The sequence below is a fragment of the Aedes aegypti genome, chromosome 1 (assembly GCF_002204515.2).
Source record: "Aedes aegypti strain LVP_AGWG chromosome 1, AaegL5.0 Primary Assembly, whole genome shotgun sequence".
Classification (NCBI taxonomy): domain Eukaryota; kingdom Metazoa; phylum Arthropoda; class Insecta; order Diptera; family Culicidae; genus Aedes; species Aedes aegypti.
Window position 1 is genome coordinate 308835860 of NC_035107.1, and position 21866 is coordinate 308857725.

Genomic DNA, 21866 nt, shown 5'->3' on the forward strand with positions numbered 1-21866 from the left:
ATTAAATCAGTGAATCTTGCTTCGGAAGAATAGCTTGAAGTATTTTAAGACGAATTTTAAGAGGAATTCCTCGATGAATCCTCAGAAAAATCTCTGATGGTAAATTATTAACTAAAAAAAGGATGTAACAGTTTGCCATGTGCATCACAAATCCCCATTTTGCCAACAATTTTCCAAGAATCCAATAGAGTAATGGGTAGACGAGTCCTGATGTATAAGGAAATTGGAGAAATGCAATTTGGTAGTGTTGGCAATTGTACAAACATGTGAGTTTATTTTTTTTCGAATTTTCAACTTTATACTTCGTTTATAATAACCACGTGGTCATAGGTGTAGGGAAGATGGGTTCCATTAGCCAAAACAACACAGCGCCAAGAAGGAAAAGGGGGAGAAATGATCAAGTGGTTTATGGACGACCTCTAATAAAACTCAAACAGTTTTTGCCAGGTAACTATTAAGGTATCTTCAAATGAATTCATCCATGATTTTCTAGAAAAATTTGTCAAGGTATCCGATAAGACATAACAAAACAAAATCTCAAATCGCATTCCTTCTAGGATATCTCTTAATTTTTCACTCATATTTTTCTTTATATTCTACTCGTTTTTTTTCATTTACCATTTCGATAATTTATTCCAGAAATCTTCCCTGGAAGTAGCTAGAAAAACTCCGTTTAGTCATAAGCCATATATCCATTCAATTTCTACAATACAGTTTTTCTCAAGACACCCAAATAATCATCTATTGATTCCTTGTAACACTTTTTGTTACCAAAGTAAATTGCATCACAAATTGTTCCAGTAGTTCTAATAAACAACATCAAGGAAGTTTGTAGGGATTCATGTATATATTGGTCTTAAATGCCAAAATCTTCTTCATGCATGCCCTCTCAATAGAAAATAACACTCATAATTTCGTTTTAGGCGATATATTTTGTTAATACCTAAAGATTTATTTTCTTTTGTTCTGTAGAATTTGTCCAGTAATTATTTCCTCAAGATATTATATTAGAACTTGATTCTGTTTACCCCAATAAATCCTTCTACGATCCCTGTGAAAATCCATTTTCTCATTTTTTTTTTGGGTGAAATCTCTGATGAAATATTAAAAACAAAAAAAAATGCGCTGGTGAATCTCTTTTTAGAAATTCTTCCAAAAATTCCATTTCCCTTCTGAAAAAATAAACACAGAATTTACTTCAAATTTTTAAGTAGTTTCAAGGTATTTTCTAAGCAATTTTAAAAGGAATGCCGGTGCTAAATTTGTTTGGGAATTTTTCTTGGTTTATTCGGATTATTCTAAGAGTTACTCCAGGTGTCACAAACAAGAAGATCTCATCGATTGCTGCAAGAATTTCTATATGCATTTTTCTGGAATTTCATCACAAATTTTACTTAGTATTTCATCCAGAAATTCTCGTTTGAGTTATTTTGAGGAGTTCTCAAAACAATTCCTTTTATATTCATATAAAAAATCCCAAAATTTGCATTTTTCTAAAAGCTTTAAGAATTTAACCGAAAGTGCCTAACATCTTATGATTTGGTTTCCTCCAGATACCATAACAAACTTTATCTAAACATGTTCTCAGCCTAGTGTTCTAAGAGCACTTCCAAAGTTATTAACTGAGAGCTTTCTTGGCCAAAGGTTTCATTTTCGCATTCGTATATCGTGTGGCCGGTAGGATGATACACTATTTACAGGGAAATCAACAAAATTCTTATTACAAAAAGATCTTGGACTGACTGGAAATCGAACCCAATACCTTGAGCATGGCTTTGCTTGGTAGCCGTGGACTTCACTACTAGACCAAGAAAGAACCCTTATCTAGGACATCTCGCATATTTTTTTTGTTCAGGTATTAGGTAAGGTACTTCTCTGATATAGTTTTTCTTAGTAAATCTCCTAATATTGAAAAATGAATGTCTCCAAGAATACATTTGAAAATAGTTCAGTTTTTTTCAATACTGTTTTCAATGATTCCTTCGGGTTTGTTTTTCCAATTATAATTTATTTACGCCGGGAATTTTTGGAGGGGGATTTTGAATGCCTAAAAATAAAGAGGACAAAAGTCCTTTTTTCAGCCCAGATAAATCTCAACATTTGTATTGGATCCCAGCTGCAAATAAATAACTGAATCTAAATTGTAATCATAGATTATGTTGAAAATGGCCTCAAACAAAACAAAATGTGAAAATTATTGGAAACAAGTGGTTCTGGCAAACTTTGTCTTGCTATCAAATAGCCTGTTGAAATATGACATGCAATCTTCCATACAATATCACAGATAAGTTATTTTTCACGTTTTTTTACTATTCCGGAGACTTTTCTACAGTTTTGCTACACACGTTCGGGATCTGGGCGAATCTGGGTAAAATCAAAGCAAATCCGTTGACCCGCTCTCAAGCCAACTCGTGACATACAAACACCATTCCATTTTAATTTATATACAGTCGAATCTCCATAACTCAATATCCAAAGGACCATCTACTTATAGAATAATCGAGTTATAGCACACACTGACACAAAATTTCTGCTCTTATGATCATTTCTATAAAAAAAAACCATATTATTCTGTTGATAGCATTTTGAAAAATAATATCTGAAGTTGTTTTCCAAAATGCTCGAGCAATGACTTATTTTCTGCTAAAAAACAATATTTTTTCATGTTTGACTTTGAAAATGTTGTAACAGGGGATGTTTTTTATTTCCGTACAAAGTGGGCCGAAGGGTCCCAGATTTTCATGAAACTTTTCCACAGGCAGGGCTCATCAATATATTGAGAAAAATTCAGGGTCGCTCATTTTCCCGGAAAACTCAGTTGGTTTTTTTTGTTTTCCTCTGACACTACTTACTTTGAAAAATCATAACTCAAAAATGAAGCATCATAGAAACAAAGTCTTTTTATGAAAATGAAAGCAAATTTTCTCAGGAATAAAAAAAATATTAACTGGAAAAAGTTTTCCACAAAATTTTCCACCGTTGAGAAAAGCCGGAAAAACTATGCTCCAACTCGTGGAAAATTTTCAAAAATATATTTTTGAGAAGATAATTTCATAAGCTTCAATCGCTGAAATTTTTGAAAAGTAATTTTTTTTTTTTCGTTTTTGAGTTATGGCCAAGCAACGTAGAAACAAAGTTTTTTTATGAAAATGAAAGCAAATTTTCTCAGGAATAAAAAAAAAATAACTGGAGACAGTTTTCCACAAAATTTTCCGCCGTTGAGAAAATTTGTAAAGAAAAGCCGGAAAAACTATGTTCCAATTAGTGGAAAACTTTCAAAAATATATATTTGAGAAGGTAATTTCATAAGCTTGAATCGCTGAAATTTTTGAAATATACTTTTTTTTCGTTTTTTAGTTATGGCTTATTTTGTGTAAAATGAGCATATAAGCCTTTTCTTTGAAAACCCATATATCAATCGAAGCATCGGAAAACAAAGATTTTTTATCAAAGCAATTGCAAATTTTTTAAAACATCTGAAAAAAAGATATGGGATTGGTTTTAATGAAGAATAAGTCGGAATGGATGATATTTTTCATGAAAAATTACACCGCTAAGAAAAACTGAAAAAAACTGTTTCTGCCTCAATTTTTCATTACACTGAAAAGGGATTCTTTCTTTTCTATGGAACAAATAAGATTATTATTTTTTTATTTTATTTATTCAATTATTCAGGTACATAACTTACATTTTCATCTTAATACTATCTATTTTTTAACCGGGAAGATTGTCTTTGGTTGCTAACACCAGAAAATTTTCGTTTCTTGGTATTATTAAGAACACAGCATGCTGTATTTTCTTGTTTTTCATGTGCATCTGAGAATTCACTAGTAAAAATGCTTCGTTCGTCTTTCGGTATAAATGAATGATATTTTTTTGTCCCAGGAATTGGAACAAGGTTAGAAAATCTTCCCTGAAGAAATTTTCCAGCTTCTGAATAGTCTTTTTCAGTTGCATAGATAAATTCCCAATCTTTTTTAAATTGGTCTTTCACCTTTTGCGACACAGCCCAGTCGAAAAATTGTTTGGCGTTCTTAATTTATGCTGACTTTCTAATACTAGCATCTCTAGCCATTCACTTAATGATGCCACCGATACCATCACAAGGACCTTTTCTATGTGAGGTTGGGAAAAAGTGCCATTCTGCTTTAATTTTAAAATCATTTTAATGGTTGCATACATTTTTGAAATTTGACATCAATTACGAATTTTCTCAACGGTGGAAAATTTTGTGGAAAACTGTTTCCAGTTAATATTTGTTATTATTCCTGAGAAAATTTGCTTTCATTTTCATAAAAAAAAAACTTTGTTTCTACGATGCTTCGTTCTTGAGTTATGATTTTTCAAAGTAAGTAGTGTCAGAGGAAAACAAAAAAATTCCAACTGAGTTTTCCGGGAAAATAAGCGACCCTGAATTTTTCTCAATTTTTTTTTATTCATATATTGATAAGCCCTGCCTGTGGAAAAAGTTTCATGAAAATCTGAGACCCTTCGGCCCAATTTGTACGGAAATAAAAAAAAATCCCCTGATCTTGGTGATTGTGGTCACCGTACCAGTACAAATAAGTGGGTTTGTTTATTTTTATTTCGAATTTTCAACTTTTTTCTCTTTCATAAAAAAAAAACACGTGGTCATAGAGGAGTGGAAGGAGGTGCTATAAGCCAAAACAACGCAGAGCCACGAAGGGGAGGGGGTCTTAAAATTAAAAAAAAAAATACCACTTGGTTTATTATTTTTGACAAGCATTTTTTAATCACCATTTCCCACTCGAGAGGGAATCACTATCCTCGTTTTTTTTGGTAATATAATCGAGAATGTCCAAATATTGCCTTCTTTTGCTTGCTTGTCGTCCGAGGACCTGGGATCGAATCCCATCCCCGAGATAGTCACTAAAAAGCCGAAGTAAAGCCGTTGGTCCCGAGATGAACTAGCCCAGGGCTAAAAATCTCGTTAATAAAGACAGAAACAAAAATTGCTTGTCGTCCTTTCTAGTGCACCACATCCTTTTTCGAAAAACCAGGTCATTCCTGGAAATGGCATTCGGAGAAACGACATTCGGGGAAAAGTAGCACAACCCTGCTAGGGTTCTGCTACTTTTCCCCGTATGTCGGTTCCCTGTATGTCGTTTTCTCGAATGTGCTTTCCCCAAATGTCGTTTCTCCGAACTTCGTTTCCCCGAATGCCAGTTCCCCGAGTGTCAGTTCCCCGAATTCTCCATTTCCCCGAATGTCCCATTTTTCTGAAAGGTTTTTACTCTCATAATTTTAACTTCATCCCTTTCGACATAATAAAGGAACTGGTCATATGATACGCATCCTTCTTTACTTGATCGGCGGTTCGTTTAACCTTCGGGCTGTCGCGTTGTTGTACTTTGTACAACAGTTGTGGTTTATATGCTATCATTTTGCAACAAAGATATCGATCGACACCATACCAAAATGTATTCCTCAAGAATCTTCTTAAGAACCATACTCGACAGTTTTTATTTACAGTATGGCCCTTTATAATGTGGTAAAATCAATAAATGTATCATGAAGTCGCATAAAAATGAACGCCCTATATATGATTCGAGTAAACCACAGTTTGACATAGGTATATCGCAAAATCCAGATAACTTAGAAACTTGGGGTCTTCAGTAAAGTTGTTCTGGAAGCGAAGCGCTATCTGATGGTGCCTAATTTAGTTCGGAATTTGACCGCTAGGTGGCACTAGTAGGCAGGGAAGTTTTACTTTTGTTTCACACATATTTCAGGATCCTGACCATTTAGAAGGATGGTGTCTTCGGCAGTGTTGTTCAGTAAGTTAAAGACGAACATTATTCGAGCAAGTTGATTCAGAATTTTGCCACAAGGTGGTGCTAGTGAGCATAAAACTTTTGTTTTGCAGATATCTCAGGAGCCTGACCACTTAGAACCTGAGAGAGAGGAGACAGCTGGCTTAGATTGCGAGCCTCTTAAAGTCAAGTGAACCTGTCACCAACTGTCACTGGAAAACCAACACATTCGGAGGGCAGAACGTGAAAAAGCGTCAAAACTTAAGTAACGGTAATTGAAATTTCTAGGTGAATTTCGATGATTTCACATTTTAAAAATAAGAATACCTAAATATAGTTGTGTGTTGGCTAACTGCTATTGATTTTTTTTGCATTCGTATCCTTTTTCGTAGTGAACAACATAAAGTAATTTTGATTTTGACCAAAATAAGTTCATCTGACCATTGTGCACTACCCAAGAATTAAAAAAAGAAGTCAAAGAAGGCTAGAAAACATGCCACCTGTCAGTGAGCTGTCTCCTCTCTCTCAGCTTAGAACGATAGCGTATTCGGTAAAGTAGTTCAGTAGCTCAAGGGCTATTATTATTTGAACAAAGAAGTAATATATTTTGCCACCAGGCGGTGCTAACGAGCATGAAATTTTGTTTTGCGGATACTGCAGGTTCTTGACCATTTAGACAGGCATCTTCGACAAAGTTGTTCAGAAGGTCAGGAACTATCATTATTTCACCAAACCTCGAACTTCAAGTATTAAACAAAGAAAACATTTGAGCTACTGTGCAAGTCTGCTGAAGAGGCCAGCTTTCTAAGTAGTCAGGCTCTTGAGATATCTGCAAAATAAATGTTTTATGCTCACTGGTGGCAAAATTTCGAATCAACTAGCTCGAATAATGATAGTCCTTGAGTTACCAAATAACTTTGCCGAAGACGCCATCTTTCTAAGTAGTCAGGATCCTGAGATCTGCAAAACAAAAGTTTCATGCTCACAAGCGCCGCCTAGTGGCAAAATTCCAAATTTCTTGGCTAGCATAATGATAACCCTTGAGCTACTGAACAAATTTGCCGAAGAGGTCATCTTTCTAAGAGGTCAGATTCCTGGGACATTCGCAAAACCAAGGGTGTTGTACAAAGTACAACGCGCGACTACTCGCGTTACAAAAATTCGCGCGACAACCGAAAGGTTAAGTTTCATCGTGCTTCACATTTTTGGCAGCATGGTATCAATCGAGAATGACCAAATACCTCCTTCTTTTGGTTGCATTCACCACCATGAGGACTATTATTGCACCTTTCTGCATAACTTTCAGGGAAACGGCTTATGCGGGGAAAAGGGTTATTCGGGGCACTGACGTTCGGGGAAACAACATTCAGCGAAATGACATTTGGGGAAAAGCAGCACAATCCCTCGAAAACACTCCTCTTCTACGAAAATATTTTGGCACACATAATTGCCATTATTTTACATTTCAAGGTGTTGGACAAATCGGCCATCTTATATGCACTCTTTTTTTATAAATCGGCGGTTCTTTTAAGTTTCACCGTCCTCAGCATTTTTAGCAATATGTATCAGATGAGAAGTATCAAATTTATTCTTCTTTAGATTGCTTATCGTTCCTTCTAGTTCACCACTAGTGAAAAGAGGGGTCATCCGGAGAACTGGCGTTCAGTGAAATGACATTCGAGCAAACGACATTTAGCGAAATTCGGAAACATAAAATGCACCAGAGCCGGTTTCCATACAAAATAATTAACTTCAAATGGCAGGTTGAGAAACGGCGAAGATATGTTTATATTATACAGTAGCTTTATGACGACATATTAAACGGAAATATATATATATATATATTTTTTTTTTGATTCCATGAACTTCTGTAAAGAGTTGTTTTTTTTTTAAATTCCTGGATAAATCCTTGAAGGACTCCCGGATCAAATTTCAGAAGTACTCTTAAAGGAATGCTAAGAGAAGCTTCTGAGATAATAGCTGTTGAGAGTTTCTAATGAAATTCGTAGAGAAGCTACTATATGAAAATAAGTAGAAATATTGGTGGGTCACGAGTAATTTTTCGATCTTGAAGTAATTGATGGTGAAGCCATGAAGAATTTCTGAAAAAAATATTAGATAAAGTTGCACAATTTTTCTCACAGCTATCTCTGATAGAACTTTGGAACGCGCTTCGGAAGTTCAAACAAGCGGTTTCATTGTTTTCACGGCGGAGTGAATTTTTTCTTCGGTTTTTGCGTTTTGCTGGTGACGAAATTGAAAATGATAATTAGAAACTGCCCTGTCAACCTTGTATCATCAATTGGTGAGCCCGTTTCATGCTTTTACATCAAAAATGAAACTAACATACCTTAACCTTTGTTATGTAATTATAAAAAACTTTGAAAGGTTCGATACTAAGAATGTCGATGTTCTCTTTAGATAAGGTAACTCGGGGCAAGTGAGAATTCGGGGTAAGTGGGACCTTCCGTCGTAGCTCATTCAGAAAAATTTTTGAAGGAAATATTCTTCCAGAAAGTTGCTACAGTTAGAAATTCAAACAAATGATTTTACCTGAAAAATGTCATTTTCAAAAAACGTAATTATTTAATAGGGAGGTAAATTGTCTATTTTTTTAATATATAAATACTTTTTATTTTTTATTTTTGAAATACGCTTGGAAATTGAAAACAAATGAAAAAAGACAAAGAAGAAATTTGGAATGCATCTTGAGAACGATTTCTTTTTTTATTGGGCTTGTTGTAGCGGTGAGTTACTGGGTCAAGTCGATTAAAAAAAGTGATTGTTTGGACATGCCAAGTTATCTTTATTTATTTCCAATTGCGATCATTTTAATTTGCATGAGTCATTAAGATCTGATATTCAACATTATAAATGAATAGTTTTGCAACGTTTAGAGTCTACCGGATGCGGACACTCGGACTGAATGCCCTGAAGAACCGGCTCTAGATTTTTTGGATACTAAACCGTTCCAATTCTCTAAAAGTAGAGATCGAAAATAAAGTTCACTAAAATGCGTTCCCATAAGCTTGACACAGATGTTGAAATACAAATTGTCCACTTAATCATAAATTAGAGGTGTCTCGGGGACCTGAAAATGGTCAATTGTAGGATCAATCAAATACAGGAGACATGGTTATCCAATTAAATCGTTTATCAGAAGATTTACGCTGATGCGTTTTTCTCAAAACACCTTGATATAGTGGCCGCTCTATATCCGATTCTAGAAATCACACGTGAAATTTGCCTACCTCCAGGGGCAGAGAAGCACAGAACCCTTATCACCCGACCTGACCCAGTGATCCACCGCAATAATTCCGGCCACAGGAACATTCCTGGAATCCTTTGACCACTTTTAGAAGATATGTATACGAGTATACTGACATAAAAAAAATAATTAAAATCCGTTAAGTATTCGATAAGCGGTGAGAGTTTTAATTTTTTTTCTAAAGCGTTGCGTATTTTATAGTTGATCCCTTATGTACATCAAATATGTACTCAAAACTAACAGTTTACGATCGTATCATTGGAATGGTTGACTTACTAATGTGGATTGGCGCATGAAAGTTGTCCCGTTGAGTTTAGATTTGAAAAACAATGACATTAGAAAAATTAATTCAACGTTTGTTTTTAACTATCGTTTTGTAAGATTCCATTTGCCCCGTGGTACCTTACTGATAAAGGACTTTTTATTAAAATATATGATGAAACTTGTGAATCCTCCATACAAAAAGAATCCTCTTCCTGTGATAATCATGGAGATGTATAGGTGTACTCGGTCTCTATTAATAATGGATATCATGAACATTTCATTCTTTACCTAACTACCGAAACATGAAAACACAACACACACACATGTCTGTTTTTATATTTACAAAATCTTTGAAAAGTTCGTCATCATGGTGTTGATTTTTTCAATAAAGCTTAAATGAATCGCATCATTCACCAAGGTAAATCCGGATTTTGTAGCTTCTGAGTTCTTCCCACTAACAAAAATTTCATTCCGTGATGACCATGAAGCTGCAGAGGTATACTCGATCCTAAATAACAATGAATGCCACACTAGCATTCCTTCTCTTCCCCAATGACCGTAAGGACGTGGCCGGCGCCGTTATTGACGTTATTCTCGTAATTGTACACTGAAAATGGTAAGATAATTCCAAGCTCCGTCTGTTGGTTCCTTGTGAAATTTTGATTATTCTGGTCAATCACGGAGTAGCAACTACGAATTGTGCAGTCATCTATGCTTATGCTCATGCCCCAAGTAGCACTGGTAACAAATGCAATATTTAAGAAAAATAAAACAAATTACATTGCCGTTGCATTTCAGATTATTTGTAGCATATCTTATTGATGATTTTCAATTTTGGTTACTAAACTATTACATTGTAACTTACGCTTTGTTTACATTACATAGGGTCGATGTACCAATAGCCGCATAGCTAAGAACAAAAAATCATAGAAAATCAAAAAATAACGCTAGCGTCATTATTTTTACATCATCTGAAAGCTTTTTATCTTGGTTTTGTGGGAAAAATATGAAAACTACGAAAACTCAAATGTTTGTATTTATTATTGCGTGTGCCACTATAGGAATACATGTGCCTATAGTAGCACTATTTCTAATTCCTGTTCCTATAGTAGCACTAGCATCACGCCGTTGGAAAAATACTTATCAAACTCGTATTTTTACAAAAAATTTATATTTTTCCTACACAGTGTGGATCAAAAGCTTTCGATTGATGTAAAAAAAGTTCTTATTTCATCAATTATTTTGTATAATAAAAAATAGTTTCTCTCAGTAGTGCTACTATAGGAACAATAGGTTAACTATAGGCGCAAGGGAGCTAAAATTTTAAGCAAAACTAATTATTTCGATCATTTTTTGAAAAAAATCAAGCTGTGTATAAATGGTACTTAGATTAATAGCTCCTGACCTTCATGTCAAAAAATATTTTGAAAAGATTTATAGCAAAACGGCCGTAAAAAGCCACTAGTGCGACTATAGGGGACTGTCCACTAAGGGAACACTGACCCTAGGTGTTGCATTTTTACTTGCATGTAACTTAACCTAGAGCTGTCAAAATGAATAAGTTACATTGAAATTGAATCTGTGGTTGCAAAGAAACAAATAACACGCTAGGTTACATACAGATTGCTAAGTCACATGTGTGTAACAGCATTTGTCATAGGGGAAGGGGTGAAAAAATGAACAGGATGGTAAAATGAACACCAAACTTGTTACGCATGAACAACAAATTTCAATAATTTTGTTTACGCACCGATTATTTAGAGCATAAATAAGAGTGTTTTTGTTGATACGGAGATAAATTTAAGTCAGAACCACGTTCAGATATTAAAACTGGTGTAATTTTAAGCACGGATATGTTGAGGTTTTTCAATGAGGTGAATATCGTAATGATATGATGTCGAAGCAGAATTCTTTAGAACTGTTTTCGAAGGGATTATAATCATTCATAGATGTTTTTTTAGGACTGTGATAAAAACAAATCAAAAATGTTTGTTTTGTTCGTGTGTTTAACACCAACATAAAATGAACATTTCCATTATATTTTAATGACGATGAAAGTATGTGAAAATTTAGCTGTCTTAGTCTCAATTCGTGTCGCTGCGTCTATTAACAGCTCTATTTTTGATGTTGTGCGATAGAACTAGTAATGCCAAAACGTCGAATCCCAAAACGTCGAAAGGGAAAAAACGTCGAAAGCAGTCATTCTTCAAGCGTTGCCAAGGAAAAAATAGTTGCGATGCAAACGGTGTTGGAAACAGCAAAATATTCAATTTTTCATCAGAGTAAGCATGGACTCTGTTGAAAAATCGAAGATTTTCAGAAATGTCATTTCTGGCCAGAGAAGAAGAATGTATCACATAGAGAGGATGATTGAAAACTAAGCCCGAGGAAAAAGTAGGTAAGTTTTCTTTCGTTTTTCTTCTAGACTCACATAACGGCAGATGAATGGTCCTTGGCAGTGAACAATTCAAACTTTATTTCTACTACTCGTAGATGAACAAAATTTCATTTTAAAAATGAGTGTGGGAACTCCATCAATTTGGTATATTTAGGACTTGAGCCTTTCATTCAATATGGTTATACTTAAAAATAGCTTTTTTATCTAAACATGCTCAATTGTTTTAATTAAGTTTGTTAATATATTGAAGTTAAAAAACTTCTCAAAAATCAATGCAGTAATTGTTTGAAGGAGAATTGGATTTCCTTCCGGTTGAGCTATCTGCTGATAAATAGTGAATTATTTATTCTTATATAAAATAAAGTCATTCTTTTATAGAATTAGTGACATCAATTCAATCAAATTTACAACTGGATTCAAGACATTTAGATGATTCTTTATTCATTGAAAATTCACTCATTCTTCTTTCAAACAAGAACAATTGATTCAATTTATTATTTTCCTTTTCGGGAACATAAATTCTTCATCAAAATACAGTAAGTTTTAAATATGTAGTATTGAAATGACTTCTATACATTTGACGCACTGATTTATTTGTAGAGCATGTATATTGTTATGTCGTATGAACTACAAATAGAACAATGCAAGCATCAATTGATAGTTTCATTTCAAAACACGAACCTTGCAGCCCCCTTCCAAAGTTTGCCTGAAAATAGCACTTCGATGAGAGACTCTAATGATCATTTTATAACTTGAAGATTAATCGAGGGAGTTAGAAACAAAGGGATGTAAGTGACAGTAAGTGTAAGTGTTGGACGAAAAAGTCACCAAAAAATACCGTTGAGAAGCTCGGAAACTGTTTTCTTCTTTTAAGTTTTTTGTATATTTAACTAAAAACCGACCAAAATGTCATCCGCACCCCTTTGCGTTTGGGCCCCTCAATAAAAAAAACTTTTACTTTTTCGACATGTTTTGGTTATTGTCAATTAGAGTTTATTTTATTATCTCTTCCAGAACAATCAAAAAATTTGTAAAAGGTGATAACATGGAAAAATCATATCTTTAGCTATTCTAACTGTTCAAAACATTGTTTAGTTTTTGGATTTTACGTAACATTTTTACCGATTTCCTTCGATTCACAAGGAATAGAATAGATGGAAGTTTTGTTGGACATACTCGTTTTATTTTCTTTTCAGCGTTTGTCTTTTCGACGTTTTTTCCCTTCGACATTTTTGCATTCGACGTTTTGTCCCTTTGACATTTTATCCCTTCGACGTTTTGTCCTTTCGACATTTTAGCTTTCGTGCATTTTGTCTTTCGACATTTTGCCCCTTCGACATTTTGCCCCTTTGACATTTTGTCCCTTCGACATGTTGTCCTTTCGACATTTTGGCATTCGACGTTTTGGCATTCGACATTATATCTTTTGACGTTTTGTCACCAAACCCAGAAAAATGGCTGTTGAAGTTTCGATGATTACGATGACGGATCCTTGAACGTTGAAGTGTTTGGGTCCTCTAGACAAGTCGTAATCAAACGTCAACATTCCACCGCAAAATTGCTAGTGTTTGGAGGTGATGTTTACTTCAAAATTTCGAAATCAACATCTCCAACTTAGTTCTAATACCCTCCGTCCACGAATTATTCTGGCGCGTCGATCGTCGCAAGTTTCTCGTTAAACAGTCAATCCCGTAAATGATTGTGTTTTGTTAAGCTTAATTACTTTTAGACGACAACAGTCAGTGGCTGTCTTCTTTGTTGAAATTTGTTTTGGGATTCCAACTCCCACAGGGTCCACTTATGCACTGTCATAGTTTGTATTACGTGCAACAAATATGTTAAATTTGTCCTTAAAAAACTTATCAAAGGACCTAAACTTTAATCAACTCGTGGGGGCAAAACCCCCACTCCCCTATTTCATAACACCAAAACAGCTGTTGAATTCAAATTCTACCAAACGTAATACCACGCTGAAGTAACGCGCAAATTAGAACCTTACAAATGTAAATTTTTCGCATCAGCATGTATCTATTATTGAACAATAACATCAGAACAAACGCCTGTAGGTATGCATTATATATGCAGAATCGATAAAGAGAAATCACTCATGTTAGTTAGGCCCTATTAAAGTGACAGCACAGAAATGCACAAGGGGCTACCATTAACAACGCGATTATTTTTTCCCAATTTTAGACCCACCTTTTCCCTAGTAGTCATTTGTCCATACACAAAATTTACAATTTGTATGGACCGTGGTCATTGGGCAGAATCTCGCCCCTCCCCCAATAAATGACTACGTGGCTTATGGATGACCCATTGGCACGCATTATTTTAAATTGATTTATTAACCCTAGAAGTACTCAAATGGATGGATGTTGTTTCTACTATTTGATAGAGAACATATTTGTATATCCGATTATAATAAAAAAACATGTTTTTCACATCTAAATCGCTGTTTTCCTTATCATGGGCATATTACCCTCAGTCCCTTATATTGGCACAAATTGACCAGTTTCTAAATTCAACTCGTTGTTTCACCTCAGGACGCAATATTGCATTACTTCCTGGCGTCTTGTGGTGAAAAATTGTTAACAAACCCGCATCTTGTCACCTTTATTCACAGAAGAGAGGATCGATGAAGAGAAATCGATCATGCGACTTGCGCCCTTATTATAGCACACGCTTGAATTTGCCTTCTTTCGAGCTATTTGAGCCATTTGAGCACGTCACAAACCATAGAGGTCTTCAAGTAAACTGCCACGAATACTAACGCACGATAAATCTTACACAAGTCGATTTCCTCAGAATGAAAACGTATCGATGTTTGTTTGACGTCATTTGAGCTTTCGTTCAACGTCAGTTCCACAAATAAGTCAATGCTCCGCAGCAATTCTTTTTATGTTTTATTTCTCATAGCAAACAAAAGCAATGTGACAGTTCTCACAGCAAACAAAGAAAATTTTGTCAACATTGCACTACTACGCAGGCAATTGGATTGGTCTATGTGCTTTCTTGGACGGAGCATTTAATTTTCATACTTTTGTAAGGTTTCAGTCAATTGGCTTAGGTGATTTTTGCACTTTATTTGATGATTTATCGCAAATTCATCGCTTTTCCCATTAAAAGCATGACGATATTGTTTAGGTGTTTATTTTAATACCCCTTCCCCTATTGACAGCAGTGTAATTTATAGGCAGTTTCAGTAAAGTTACACATCAGTTTCAAAATAACCTAAGATTTCTGGGTAACTAATGTGTAACAAACGAGAAACTTGCTGACAGTGGTCAACACTACATGTCAAAATTTTGCATACGTATTGTGAATTTTGATATAAGAACTTTACTATTTTATGACTAGTTATTGTTTTCATAGATATTTTTCTAGTGATTAATTAAAATTGTTGAATTTACAATTTGCAGCTTTTAATAGTTTTCATAATTTTAGATTGGCTTACAGTTATTCGGAAGTGTTTCTGCAGCAAGATGAAATTACATGGCGATTTATGATAGGCAACCCAGAAAATCCAACTGACACGAAACAACGTGATTTTGGAATCACAATCTACACAAACAATTAAATTAAAATCAAAAACAATGCTGATTTGAGTAACAGTGTCAATTTCCATTTTTTTGTGTCAGTTATAATGGAATAATATCTCAACAATCTAGGTATCATTATTTAATTATCATTATTCAATATAAAAATATTATCTATTTTATGAGCGCGTCAATTTTGAGCAAGTAAAATTATTGATTTCACCACAAATTCAAATCGGCATGTTAAATCTATTATGTGCTTGTGAATAATTACGCGTTCGAAATCATACGTATTACTTTTATTGACATTCAATTCTAAAATGGTTGTTCGGTTCCAAAACTGTCAGAAAGTAAAAACAACATCAACGCCGTTTCATTTATTTTGTCGCAGGAAAACCCATGCATAATCAACAAATTACATAGCAGTCGCTTGTAAACTTCTTATGTAACGAACAAACAAGTTACATAAGGCTCGACTTTTTGCGCTTTTTGGGTTACATAGCAGTATTTTTCAATGTTGCAAATGTATCATATTGTAACTATTGAATATGTTAAGTAGACGTTGCTGTAAGCTACTTGTAATAATATGTGCTGCTTGGGGCTTAAGATACCTCTGATAGAACTTTTGGAGAAATCCTTAGAAGCATTTCAATGAAGTTTTTAAAAAATTCCCTCCAAATTAGTCAATGGTTTCTTCAGAGTAATATTTCGGTAAATTACTGTTCATTAGGATCTCTACCAAACGAATGCTTGAAGTTTTCCCAATCTGGAATTTTCCAAACTGGAAATGGACCTGTTACTCAGAAAACAAATTGAACCAAGACGTGTTTTGGACTTCACTTTGCTCACTGTGTATGAGAAAGGTGAATCGATGGTATTAATAGTTTATCGTTTTGTCTATAACAAATATTCAATTTCCCTCCTTTGACAGTCCACAGTCAATCTTTATACAAATAGAAATCATTGCATTCTTTCTATTCGTGGTTTATGTGAGCTTCAAACTTGCCTATTTGTCTATGATGCAGTATATAATGATAATACGCATAATAATCTACCAATCATGCACCATCACCATTTAAAAGAAAAGATTCATGAATTTGTTTAGTGTGATCTAAATACCATAATCATATCTGTATTTCTATAATTCTCCGGAGAACCTTCAATGGATGTTTATCCACTGGAACTTCAACGCACTTTACTACTCCTATTTCAATGTTGCTCTGTCTTGTTTTTATCGTTATTAATATCTAATAAATGGTGTCCGCTACTAGGGGGCTCTGTAGAGCTTTTTGGTGCGGGGGTAGTTGGTGGGCCATTGAAAAAAAAGGCTGTGAAGGGCTCGCTGCATGCTTCTTTGGGATGAGCTATGAAATCCGGATTAATCGTGTTCGATTCGAGTTGTGCCGGTGAAAAACAATGAAAATCGAGAAGTGTGTCAGTAGTGTTCGATCCGTTGACTCCGGGGAGCGAGCGTTGAAATCAAGATCGTCATCTTAGTCTATGCGGTGGTTCATGTTAAAACTCAATTATTCATGTCAAATTATATCTTTATCGTTAACCAAAACGAAACCCTTCAACAATCCATTTCCATATCCAAACTCCCAGTGTTTTCTTATGGAAGTGCAGAGGACTCCTCGGCATTCATGAAGCAAATAACACATCAACCTTTTCCTCTCATCCCAAAATTGACCAGCATGCAAAAATGGTATAGAAGTTGCGTAGCGACCGTTTGTGCGTAAAATTCGGGAATGAATTTTTAGGATCGCACACTACGCCCCTGTACACACGGCCAAGGAACAAACGGCGGCGACGGCCGAGACCAGAGATCCTGCGGCGGGTTGGACGGATATCAACGCGATGAGTGGCAGCAAAGGACTTTTATATAAAAGTTTATACGCATCAGCTATCTTGGGTCGCCTTCCTTCTCTATCACTCTCTCTGTCTTGACTACGGGTAAAAGTTTTTCTTCTTTTCCAATTATATTTTCCATGTGCGCTTTCCTCCGGCAGAGCTGTGCTCCCCGTTGGGGAGCTTAAGTTTCGAAATGAAATTTCATAACCTAATATCAGCGCCCCCCGTCCTCGGAAACCTTCCACTCCCGAGACAGACAAGAGCGATTGAGCCCGGGGTTTGCTTTGCGGTGGAATCTATCCGAAAAGTATCTGAAAAACTAATATTTAGAAGCTTTGCGCTTCGCTTTTTCGTTTTGCGGTGAACGTGACCGATTGACAATGTATAAGCCGAGATAGAAGTCTCTGAATGCCGTCGGTCTCTTGTCTTGGACGACGGAGGAGGTTGTCTTTTCCCGGTTTTTTGAAGCTATATGTGGGCTATGTGTGGAATGATCCACAATGTTTGGGGGTGAAGACGAGGGACCATCGAATAACGGAAAACAGAAGGAGGTGAGCCGATGGAATTTCTTTTCTATATTAAATTTAATATTAGATTAAAGTCTGGGGCTGCCTTTGGCGTTTGTCTGCTGGGGAAGTGATGGACATTTCGTTGGAGTGTCTATTCTCTTGCTGATGGCTTTTTGGTGACGGTTGAACGATTTTCTCAATGTGTTTTCTCCCATCTCTCGGGGAGGAATCCAAATAAGCTATTCCGTTGATTAAATTGCTTCTGAAAAATTGCTTCCGATAGAGTTGCCCGAAATGCCGTGGGAATTGGCCGTTGCGGAACTGTTTCGATTGGATGATTTCTGGCGGATTAGGGGGGGCGTAATGGTGATTGATTCGAGTGCGAAAATGGGTTTTATAAAAGTTTGATAAAGTTTTCGTTCAAATGTGGATCGAATGAAATGAGTATTATTTAAAGTTTTCTAGTTGAGCTTCACCAGAACACCTAGATATAAGAAATGAATGTAAAGTATTAAATGATACTGGTAAATGGATTGGAAAAATAAAGGATTGCTCCAATCATGGCTTCGAACTATGTGGATTCAGGCAACTTAACTTAAAATCTTGAAAGAAACTTTCTGAAACCCCTTTATTATCAATTATTCCATAAATATTCCAATTTCCGAAAAAGCGCGTCTGGAGTCAGCTTTCTTTCAGTGATTTGTTAATTAGTAATCAAAAACAAACTGTTGCGAAGTACTTAAGAGTGAATCGTTTAACTGAATATTCAACAGCTGAGGGATTCAAGTTTCTTTCGAAGCATAAACATGTATATGCAATTTGCAATAATGTTGAGTAAAACAGAAATAAATAGAATTCAATAATTAAATATTCAAACAGCATACGTGTTGATATGGACTATTTGTGAAGCAATTGGAAGCTATCCAAGATTCAAAATAACTGATCACAAATTGAATATCATATGTTTTCGGATTAGCATTAAACTATCAAAATTATTGTATTCGCCATTTTCTCATTAACCTAACCAACTGATAAATTCCAGCTCCCACAAAACGTTTAGCATCCCACTGAGCCCATCGACACGGAATGCACTGGAATTACTGAGGGAACGCAACCAGAACCGACAATGCCAACGGAATACCAAATCCAGATTGGGGCGAACCCGGCTGGAATCCAAACGTCTGGAACATAACTCATATCTTGTTGAGTACGCGCTCGGTCGGTTGGTTTGCGCGTACTTTTGCTGCAACAATGTAGCAGTAATCATTGCACAGGCGGAGTTTGCCAGTGACTTCGAGACATTCAGAAGCACTCCATAATTTCACCGATTTTATCACCCCCGTACACGATGCCAACAGAAGAGGTGTGCAATTGTGCAGCAATTATCGCGAAATTATTTATGAAGGAAGGGTTTGCACCGGAGCGGCAACATTTGATAGTGCCACGGAAGAGGAAGAAAAAACGGCACACTAAAGTAATTAAAATAACGCATTTTAAATGGTTATGCCATGGAATCGAGAAATATTGGCAGGATTATCTTTCAGCCAACCGGCTTCCCATCAAGTAAGCGAATGTATGACGATTTCGTGAGAAGGGCTGTTCGGAAATGGGATGCAACTACCCTACCATCTTGATCGTCGCGCGGTTAGGCCATAAATTTTGAAGGTATCCTCGAACGACACATATGCTACCGCGTCTTTAACCTCTGAGGATTCCATTCACGTTTTCGCTGGGCTCGAATTTCGTTCCGGATGCAAATGTAACGTCGTTTCGATAAATATTTATAAAAATACATCAGCTGGGAGAGGGGTCCCTTCGATAAACGCGATGTAATTCATTGGTAGCATATGCGAAAAGTTTCACTGGAAGGTAGATCTTGAGCATGAAAGGAAGAAAGGACTCGTTTTTAAAGCAAATCGGAAAGGAACAAACAGCCAAAGAAGGGGATGTTTGTGTGAGTGGATAGAATATGGCAGATAGATGAACATAAATAACGGGGAAGCAAAAAACTTTCTCCTTGTTTCTTTTGTCACGAGGATATCCAATAAACGATGCTCGTACATCGTTTTTTTTCTCTGTGCCTAAGGGAGAACAAAGACCGGTGAAATCTCGGCAGATATCCATTTGGTTTGGGAGATTTGTTGCTTGATGCCTGCGACGAGGGTAACGTTCCAATAAAAAAAACATAAGGACGACATTCTCAATGGACGCGGGTGGAATAAAAATTTGCCGGCAAAAAATGTAAATCATCAAATGTTGGAAACGTCAAGGGATCTATTTTAAGAAATTTGAAATTGACTTGTCCAAACTTGAGATTACGTAACATTACAAGTTGTTCAATATTCCATTGCGTGTGTAAGCTTCGTAATGTTTCCATCATTATCAAGAAATTTTCACACGAATGAGAGTTATGATTCGCAATATTGTTCGGAAATTGATCGGTTTCAGATTTTGGTATTTCAAATTTATGTTATGTGGAAATCGTCTGGGACATGAAAAATAAAATCTTAATCTGTAGTTAGTTCTAAGTCATCTCAAATTTCAGACCGATATTGTTATTTCGGAAACATGTAGGAAACCCTGTATCCATTCCGAAAAAAAAATCTTCAGGGTACGCTTATTAATTATCATGCATTCATTGGCGTAGGAATAGGGGGAGCCAGGGGGGCCTGGCCCCCTCCAGAATCATCCAGGCCCCCCCAGAATTTTCAATGATGATAATGATAAAAATTTGAAAAAAGAAAACAAATAAAAAAATAAAGCATGAATTTTTACGTTATTTTATGTTGTACAACTATAGTGAGAAAACCTTACTTGTTTTACACAACATCAGCGTGGCAGTTCTGACTTCGGTGAATCGCACGACATCCGAAAGCTTAACCGTCCGGCTGTCGATCGAATGACTACTGTTAGAACTTGCTTCTTGTGATATGCGGTAAGTGCAATTTTTCGAAATCTTTGTTGCAAAAAAATACCATGGTACAAAAAGCGTTGATATCCTAGAAATTTTATTTCCAAAATTCGTTTTTTCCTGAATAATGCTGTTTCGGCATAAAGCAGCATATTCACTGCAATCTCATGTTTATGGAGGAAACCCTTCTCGAGGTGTCCGGTGATGATGATTTCCCTCAGGAGAATTCACTAAAGAAAACCATAAATTAACTTTAACTAGTACAGTGTCTGAAAACAAATAATTGAAAAACTAATTTCGTCTAGTTTTAGGGAATTTTTCAGACAATACAAAGCGGGGAATTTTGACAACTCTGGCATGGCCAAGTTTCCTTTAGACGAACGACAGAAACTTAACCTAGGATGAAAAAATGTAACAAAACCGACCATAATGTTTTATTTCATCAATAAATTTTCTCTTTGATTTTGATTCAAATTACTAGTTATTTTTGCATGAATAAATTTATTGCTTAAACTATATTTTTCCAAGACAACTTATTATTTGGTCGGTGTTCAGAAAGACCGGACTAGATGATATTTTGGCGTTCTGAAGACTCCATAAATTCTGATTTTGTCGATGCTATTTTTATACAGATGCATCATCAAACACATAAGTTCCATTCTTGAAGCAAATGGAGCAAATATTTTGATGTTTCGAATGCCTGGGAGACGTTCTTCTGAAAACATTAAAAAAACACTTGGTCCAGTCTGTCTGAACACCGACCATTTCATAAATTATTTGATTAATTTCCAACAGAATTGTGGCAAAATTTTTCAAAAAAATTCGTTGTTCTCTATAGAATTTTAGTATAAATAATCAAATTCTTCAAGAAATATTGAAGGGTGGCTTCAGACCTTTTTGCAAAGCACTTGGAAATGAGTCAAATACTATTGTGGGGCTTGTTCATACTTTCATCGCGATTTCTTCCTGGTTGACACCCATTCCATCTATGTCTACTTTGTATTAGCAATTGATTCCGGAAAATTTCCCTGGGTTTTACCTAGAAGTGTAAATTATTTTTCAAACGATCAGTTTTCCCTCGCAATTTCTCCAAAAAAACATTGTTTCTGTTTAATCTAACATTGAGACAATTTGCTAAAAGTTTTGCGTTCATTCGTTAATCGGTAAAAGACCCTTCAAAAAGGTTTTTTTTTATTTATAAAGGTAGGAATCAGTATGTTCAGTGAACATTGTTCATCATAGTATCATGAAATTTCTGAGTCCATGCAAAATATTATCTTTTAGATTTTAGTTACAAATAATTTCAGTAAAAATTTCATCCGTTTTAACAATTATCATTTTCCTTATAAAAGACG

At 35.5% G+C, this 21866-nt stretch overlaps 1 long non-coding RNA gene across 1 annotated transcript in view; it reads left to right on the forward strand.

The window, feature by feature from the left end:
* Window positions 1–21866, forward strand: part of LOC110674246 — a 428424-nt gene that overhangs the window by 300457 nt on the left and 106101 nt on the right. The gene's annotated exons all lie outside the window — the stretch shown is intronic.